General features: G+C 39.0%; 1 pseudogene; it reads right to left on the bottom strand.

Annotated features, from left to right (window-relative positions):
- Positions 1–581: 581 nt before the first annotated feature.
- Positions 582–8,321, bottom strand: LOC134758780 (transcriptional coactivator YAP1-like; annotated as a pseudogene).
- Positions 8,322–8,407: the final 86 nt, after the last annotated feature.

Genomic DNA, 8,407 nt, shown 5'->3' with positions numbered 1-8,407 from the left:
ATAGTGCTTTAGAAGATCTGAATCTCCAAATCAATGTGCTCCATGAACGATAAGTAGATCTAAGAAGCCCTGAGTGAAAAGAACACAAATGTAAAAAGCTGATAAATTTAAAGATTATAAAATTGGTTTATTATAAAAACAATTCAAGAATACCCAGTTAAAATCTTATCCCAATGCTACCCAATACAACCAAGAAGCAGTTAATCACCTTTACATCAGGAACAAGGATATAAAACCAGACACCATATCAAGGCTGTGATTCAAACTCAAAAAGAGAAAGGACTGTTAGGTCTCCTTCAGGTCAGTACAGAGAGTATCATAATATCAAAGTACTGCTACAACACTGAGGTATAACTGGGCAAATTAAAGTCGAGGAGAAATGAAGATCTCCATATTCTTGTTTTGTGGGTGTACTTAAGTGATTTAAATTCTAGGAACAGCTGCCTTTAATGACAGCAAGATGTAAGACAAGTCTTTATTAAAGAGAAAGAAGTTTATAAGGTTCTTTATCATGGTCCCCCTAAATCTTCACAACCCCCCAAACCTTCCCACCCTCCCCTTAAGCTAAAGTTACTCTGCTGATATATAAGATATAATCTTAATTTGTGGCTACTGGCAAATTATAGGCACTCCTTCCGAGAAGCTTTGATCTTCTGCGCATTAAAAAAAAATCCCAACCACATGCTGTATAATTCATATACCCAATTTTGCATTCTAGGTAGAATTTCATTATTACTCTAAAACTCCATCTGTACAGTGGCCATTTCCTCCCAGACTTAATTCAAGATTTAATCTTTCTGCTGTTTTCTTAATAAAAGCCTTAGAGTCAATTATTATGAGTGATTGGCCTATGAACTATTATATACAACACAGTGACTGCATTTTTTTGAGCACTGGAAGTACTTAAAATAAAATTTCTTACTTCCAACTTTTGCACTCCTGCAAAATGAAGGGCCAAAATACTTAGATTTTGTAACCGGGGGAAAAAAATCTATCTTCCCAAGCTGAGGCTTTTCATAGCAGCTTTTGCCAGGAGAAGAGATTTTATGTCTGTTATAAACCCTTGAAAATAAGGGCTTATTCTAGAAATATTGGAAGACCGTTAAAACATAGAGGTGCTAGCCAGTGCCACTTTAATTCACAACCAACTTTTACTTCATAGCTTATATTGAAGAGTTAATTCATGCTCATTTTGTTCCTTTAAAAAATATTCTTTGGGGCCGGGTGCGGTGGCTCACGCCTGTAATTCCAGCACTTTGGGAGGCCGAGGCAGGTGGATCATGAGGTCAGGAGATCCAGACCATCCTGACTAACATGGTGAAGCCCTGTCTCTACTAAAAATACAAAAATTAGCTGGGTGTGGTGGCATGTGCCTGTAATCCCAGCTACTCGGGAGGCTGAGGCACAAGAAGCACTTGAACCCAGGAGGCAGAGGTTGCAGTGGGCAGAGGTTGCAGTGAGCCGAGATCGCGCCACTGCACTCCAGCCTGACGACAGAGCGAGACTCCATCTCAAAAACAAAAACAAAAACAAAAACAAAAAACAAAAAACTCTTTGGAAACTGTTATCATTCCTGTAGACACATACTCTAGTTACTAATCTCTTCCTGTAAAAATAAAGGTATAATCATGATTATCTGTATTTCTTTGCTAAATTCAACTATCAATATACATTTATTAATCTGATCACTTTTCCAGCTAACTCATGACCTTATAGTATTCTATCCAGGGTCAATTTTCACCATAGAAGTAGGAGCAAGTCTTATAAGTAAGAACAATCTTGAAGGCAATATTTTAATCTAGTCTTTAATGTGTTCATTACAAATGAGAACTACAAACTAGAACTTACTTTCAAAACTAAGGCAAAGGTAAACTTCCAAAGCTAAATGAAGGTAAACCACTATAAAGCTTATTTCTGTCATGGACATTATGAACCTACTCAGTGATTTCCAACCAAGACATAAAAATTAGTCCAAGGGAGTCCAAGGGAGAAAATAAAGCCATTTCTGGTTTGCTCCTTTCCAATTCATCAGATAATACCTATCATATGCCCAGAGGGCGTGGAGCACTCCCCTAGACACTATCCATAGTAATAGCTCTTTCTAGAACACTAAACTACTTCAAACATCTGCGGACTGCCCCAACCAGATTTAAACTACCAGTGAAATATAAACTACTCGTCATGTATTCTAAATGCATACAAAGCGCTACCATTTTAAAAATTAACTGGAAAGCAGGGAAACCTAACAAAAGGATACATTCTGCTACCACACTCTTATAAATGTTATATTTGTGTGTGTGTATATGTATATAAAAGAGAGAGCAGATAATCAAGATTTAGATAAGGTGGTAAAAAACCAGGAAATGAAGATTTTACCAAAACAACTACAATAACCGTCCCAAGCTACAACTACGAACAGATTCACTAATATGGTCATTTGCCTAGGTTCCGACAAAACCACGTCATTAAGGACATCAGAACTCAGAGTTTCCTGCAGACTTGGCATCATCTCCTCTCCTTCTGTGTTCATTCCATCTCCTTCCAGTGTTCCAAGGTCCACTTTTGTCCCAGGAATGGCTTCCAGGTAGTCTGGGAAATGGTCCTGCTGTGAGGGCAAGGTGCTTTGGTTGATAGTATCACCTGTATCCATCTCATCCACGCTGTTCAGGAAGTCATCTGCGGTGCAAGGGTCACTAGCTGCCCATGCTTAGTCCACTGTCTGTACTCTCATCTCGAGAGTGATAGGTGCCACGGTTAAGGAAAGGATCTGAGCTATTGGCTGTCCTTGTTCTCAATTCCTGGGATATCCCGGGAGAAGACACTGGATTTTGAGTCCCACCGTCCTGCTCCAGTGTTGGTAACTGGCTACGCAGTGCTAACTCCTGCCGAAGCAGTTATTGCTGTTTCAGCTGCAGCCTCTCCTCCATCTGCAGTTGCTGCGGTCGCATCTGTCGCTGCTGGTTGGAGCTGCTGCCACCATGACGCCTCCTTGTGGGCTCTGGGGAACCACGGGTGGTGGCTGTTTCACTGGAGCACTCTGATTCTCAGGTTCCTGGCAAAACGAGGGTCAAGCCTTGGGTCTAGCCAAGAGGCGGTCTTGTTCTTATGGTTTATACAGTAAATTTCTCCATCCTGAGTCATGGCTTGTTCCCATCCATCAGGAAGAGGACCTGAGGCCGAGTTCATCATATTCTGCTGCACTGGTGGATTGGCTATAACATTCATCTGAGACAGCATGGTCTTCCTGGGGGTCCTGCTGTGTTGTTTTCTGATCGATGTGATTTAAGAAGTATCTCTGACCAGATGTCTTCGCCATCTCCCAAGCTGCTGGTAGAGGTACATCATCAGGTATCTCAAAAGAAGACTGTTGAAAATGCTGAGCTGTGGGTGTAGCTGCTGGGCCAGAAACTACGCCAGTGGGGGTCAGTGTCCCAGGAGAAACAGCTCCCAACTGCAGAGAAGCTGGAGAGGAATGAGCTCGAACGTGCTGTGGAGTCAGGGCTCCTGCCGCGCCTGCCTCAGTACTGACCCGTTGGGAGTTGGACTTGGGCTCGGGCGGCTTGAAAGAGTCGGGCAGCTTCCGGAGCCTCATGGGCATGGTCTGGTGCACGTTGGCCATCTTGGGGTTCATGACGGCGTTGAAGAGCGCCTCCAGGTTCCTCTCCCAGTCTCCGCGGACGTGCAGGATCTGATGCCCGGTGGGGGGTGCCTGTGGCGCTGCCTGGGTCGCCGTGGGCGCCGGCTGCCCTGGTCTGGACCGCGGGCCCTGCCCCTGGGGGGCGCTGCGCCGGTGGCTGCCCTTGGCCCTGGGGGGCCGGTTGAGGCGGTTGCTGCTGCCCAGGATCCATGGCTTCTGCCACCCCTGATGCGCACTCCCTGACCAGGCGAGCGAGGGCTCCACCTGGATGCCCAGCCAGCATCATTCACCACCAGTAGGGGCCAATGCTTTCTGTCAGACCGGACAACAGCATCATCAAATCTGTCTAATCAGACGTTTGGCATCAAAAATTGTGTCGGTGGGGTTCATTGCAAACTGATTCTTTGTGGCATCACCAATCAGTCGTTCAGTGTCTGTAAAGGCGACATAGCTTGGAGTGGTTCGGTTTCCTGATCATTGGCAATTACCCCCACTTTTCCGTGCTGGAAAACACCCACACAAAAGTAGGTGGTGCCAAGATCAATACCAGCTGCAGGTCCCTTCGACATGGTTGCTGGTGTCTAGGCCTGGCTCCCACTATGAAGAAAGACACAGAAACCCCAAGAGCTGCAGGCAAGTTCAGTGAGACCCTATATTTATTTATTTATTTATTTATTTATTTATTTATTTATTTATTTATTTATTTTTGAGACAGAGTCTCCCTCTGCTGCCTGTCACCCAGGCTGGAGTGCAGTGGTGCAATCTCGGCTCACTGCAACTTCCACCTCTGGGTTCAAGCACTTCTCCTGCCTCAGCCTCCTGAGTAGCTGTGGCCACAGGCACGTGCCAGCATGCCCAGCTAATTTTTTTGTATTTTTTAGTAGAGATAGGGTTTCACCATGTTTCCCAGGCTGGTCTTGAACTCCTGGCCTCAAGTGATCTGCCCACCTTGCCCTCCCAAATTTCTGGGATTACAGGCATGAACCACCGCGTCCGGCCTATATTTATTTTTTAAATCTATTTTCCTGATCTCTGCCTTTTGAATGCAGTGTTTAGTTCATTTTTATTCACATAATTACCGACAATTAGTTGAAATTCCCTATTTGTTCATGCATACCTTCTGTTTTTTTTTTCCCTAAAGCCTTTACAATATCAATAATAGTATTTTAAATTCCTTGTCTGATAGTTTTCACATGTGGATCCCATTATAATCTGGTTCTATTGATATATTTTTTTGTTGAAAAAGGGCTTTTTTTAAGCAAGCAGATTTAACAATTGTAAACATATATCCACCCAACAGTGGAGCACCCACATAAATAAAGCAAATATTATTAGAGCTAAAGAGAGAGATGGACCTTAACACAATAATAGCTGGGAACTTCAACATTCCCACTTTTAGCATTGGACAGATCATACAGACAGAATGTCAATAAAGAAACATCAGACTTAATCTGCACTAGAGACCAAATGGATCTAATGGATATTTACAGAGCATTTCATACAATGGCTACAGAATACACATTCTCCTGAGCACGTGGATCATTCTCAAGGATAGATCGTATATTAGGCCACAAAACAGGCCTTAAAACATTGAAAAAATGGAAATAATATCAGGCATCTTCTCTGACCATAATGGAATAAAACTAGAAATTATTAACAAGAGGAATTTTGGAAACTATACAAACACGTGGAAATTACACAATATGCTCCTGAATGACTACTGACTCAATAAAGAGATTAAGAAGAAAATTGAAAAATTTCATGAAAGAAATGATAATGGAAACACAACATACCAAAACCTATGGGATACAGCAAAAGCAGTATGAAGAGGGTAGTTTATAGTTTTAAGTGCCTAAATCAAAAAAGAAGAAAAACTTCAAATAAACAACCTAATGATACATCTTAAAGAACTGGAAAAGCAAGAGCAAATAAAACCTAAAGTTAGTAGAAATAAAGAAATAATAGAGATCAGATCAGAAATGAATGAAATTGAAACAAAAAAATACAAAAGATCAGCAAAACAGAAAGTCGTTTTTTGAAAAGATAAACAAAAATGGACAAATCTTTAGCCAGACTAACAAAGAAAAAAAGAGAGGAGACCCAAATAAATAAAACTAGAGATGAAAAAAAGGAAACATTACAATGGATGATGCAGAAATTCAAAGGGTCATTAGAGTCTACTATGACCAAGTATATGCTAATAAATTGGAAAACCTAGAAAGCATACATAAATTCCTAGATATATACAGTCTACAAAGATTGAACCATGAAGAAATTGAAAACCTGAACATACCAATAACAAGCAACAAGATCAAAGCCGTAATAAAAAGACTTCTATCAAAAAAAGCCCTGGACCCAATGGCTTCACTGCTGAATTTTACCAAGCATTTAAAGAAGTACTAGTACCAATCCTATTTAAGGTATTCTGAAAAATAGAGGAGGAGGCAATACTTCCAAACTCATTCTACAAGGCTAGTATTACCCTTATACCATAACCAGACAAAGACACATCCAAAATAAATAAACAAAACTACAGGCCAATATCTCCGATGAATATTGATGTAAAAATTCTCAACGAAATACTAGGAAACCCAATTCAACAATATGTTAGACAAATTATTCATCATGACAAAGTGAGATTTACCTCTGGTATGCAAGGATAGTTCAAAATATGTAAATCAATCAACATGATACAACACATCATCATAATGAAGGATAAAAACCATATGATCATTTTAATTGATGCTGAAAAAATATTTGACAAAATTCAACATCCCTTCATGATTAAAAAAAACTGAAGATAGAAGGAACATAACTCAATATAATAAAAGCCGTATATGACAGGCCCACAGCTAGTATCAAACAGAATGGGGTCTGTAAGATTTGGAAAAAAACAAGGATGCCCACTTTCACCATTGTTATTCAACATAGTACCGGAAGTCCTAGCTATGGCAATCAGACGAGTGAAAGAAATAAAAAATATCTAAATTGGAAAGGAAGAAGTCAAATTATCCTTGGTTGCAGATGATATTATCTTATATTTGGAAAAACCTAAAAACTCCACCAAAACACTATTATAACTGATAAATTCAGTAAAGTTGCAGAATACAAGATCAATGTACAAAAATTAGTAGCATTTGTACATGCCAAGAGTAAGCAATTTGAAAAAGAAATCAAGAAAGTAATCTCATTTACAATTGTAACAAATAATAGTAAATACCTAGGAATTAACCAAAGAAGTGAAAGAGCTCTACAATGTAAACTATAAAACACTGATGAAAGAAATTGATGAGGATACCAAAAATGGAAAGATATTCCATGTTCATGGATTTGAAGAATCAATATGTTAAAATGCCCATACTACCCAAAGTAATCTCTATTCAATGCAACCCCTATCAAAATACCTATTATATTCTTCACAGAGGTAGAAAAATATAGTCCTAAAATTTATATGGAACCACAGAAGACCCAGAATAGACAAGCTATTCTAAGCAAAAAGAACGAAACTGGAGGACTCATATTACCTGACTTCAAATTATACTACAGAGATATAGTCACCAAATAGCAAGTTACTGGCATGAAAGCAGACCCATAGAACAATGGAACAGAATAGAGAACCCAGAAACAAATGATCCATCTACACTAACCTCATTTTCAACAAAGGTGCCAGGAATATATACATATATATATATATATATTGGTGGAAAGAGCAGTCCCTTCAATAAATGGTGCTGGGAAAACTGGCTATCCATATGCAGAAGAGTGAAACTAGACCCCTAATTCTTGCTGTATATAAAAATAAAACTGGATTGAAGACTTAAATATGTGTCCACATACTATGAAACAACTAAAATAAAACATCGAGGAAACTCTTTAGTTTTTGTTTTTGTTTTAGTTTTTGTGCTTTTTTTCCCACAAAAAGCACAGGCAGCCAAAGCAAAAATGAACACATAGGATCTCATCAAGTTAAAAAACTTCTGCACAGCAAAGGAAACAAACAACAAAGTGAAGAGACAGAATGGGAGAAAATATTTGCAAACCACCCATCTGACAAGGGATTAATAACCAGAATATATAAAGAGCTCAAACAATTCTCTAGGAAAAATATCTAATAATCTGATTAAAGCATGGGCAAAATATCTGAATAGACATTTCTCAAAAGAAGACATACAAACAGCTAATAGGTATATGAAAATATGCTCAACATCACTGATAATCAGATAAATACAAATAAAAACTACAATAAGATATCATCACACCCCAGTTAAAATGGCTTTTATCCTAAAGACAGGCCATAACAAATGCTGCAAGGATATAGAAAAAGGGAACCCTCATACCCTGTTGCTGGGAATGTAAATTATTGAAGCCACTATGGAGAACAGTATGAAAGTTCCTAAAAAAAAAAAAAAAACAACAAAAAAAAAAACAAAAAAAAAACTAAATTAAAGAAGAGCTACCATATGACCCAGCAATTCCACTGCCAGATAAATAACTAAAAGAAAGAAAATCAGTATGTCAAAGAGATATCTGCTCTTCCATATTTATTGCAGTACTATTCACAATAACCAAGATTTGGGAGCAACCTAAATGTCCATCAACAGATGAATGGATAAAGTAAATGTGGTACATATATACAATGGAGTGCTATTCAGCCATAAAAAAGAATGAGATTGTGTCACATGTAACAAAATGGATGGAACTGGAGAACATTATGTTAGTGAAATAAGCTGAGGACAGAAAGACAAATTTCACATGTTTTTACTAATTTAT

Source organism: Gorilla gorilla, chromosome 5 (assembly GCF_029281585.2).
Source record: "Gorilla gorilla gorilla isolate KB3781 chromosome 5, NHGRI_mGorGor1-v2.1_pri, whole genome shotgun sequence".
In the NCBI taxonomy this organism is placed as follows: Eukaryota; Metazoa; Chordata; class Mammalia; order Primates; family Hominidae; genus Gorilla; species Gorilla gorilla.
The sequence above is the reverse complement of the archived record's forward strand: the minus strand, read 5'-3'. Positions and strand labels throughout refer to the sequence as shown.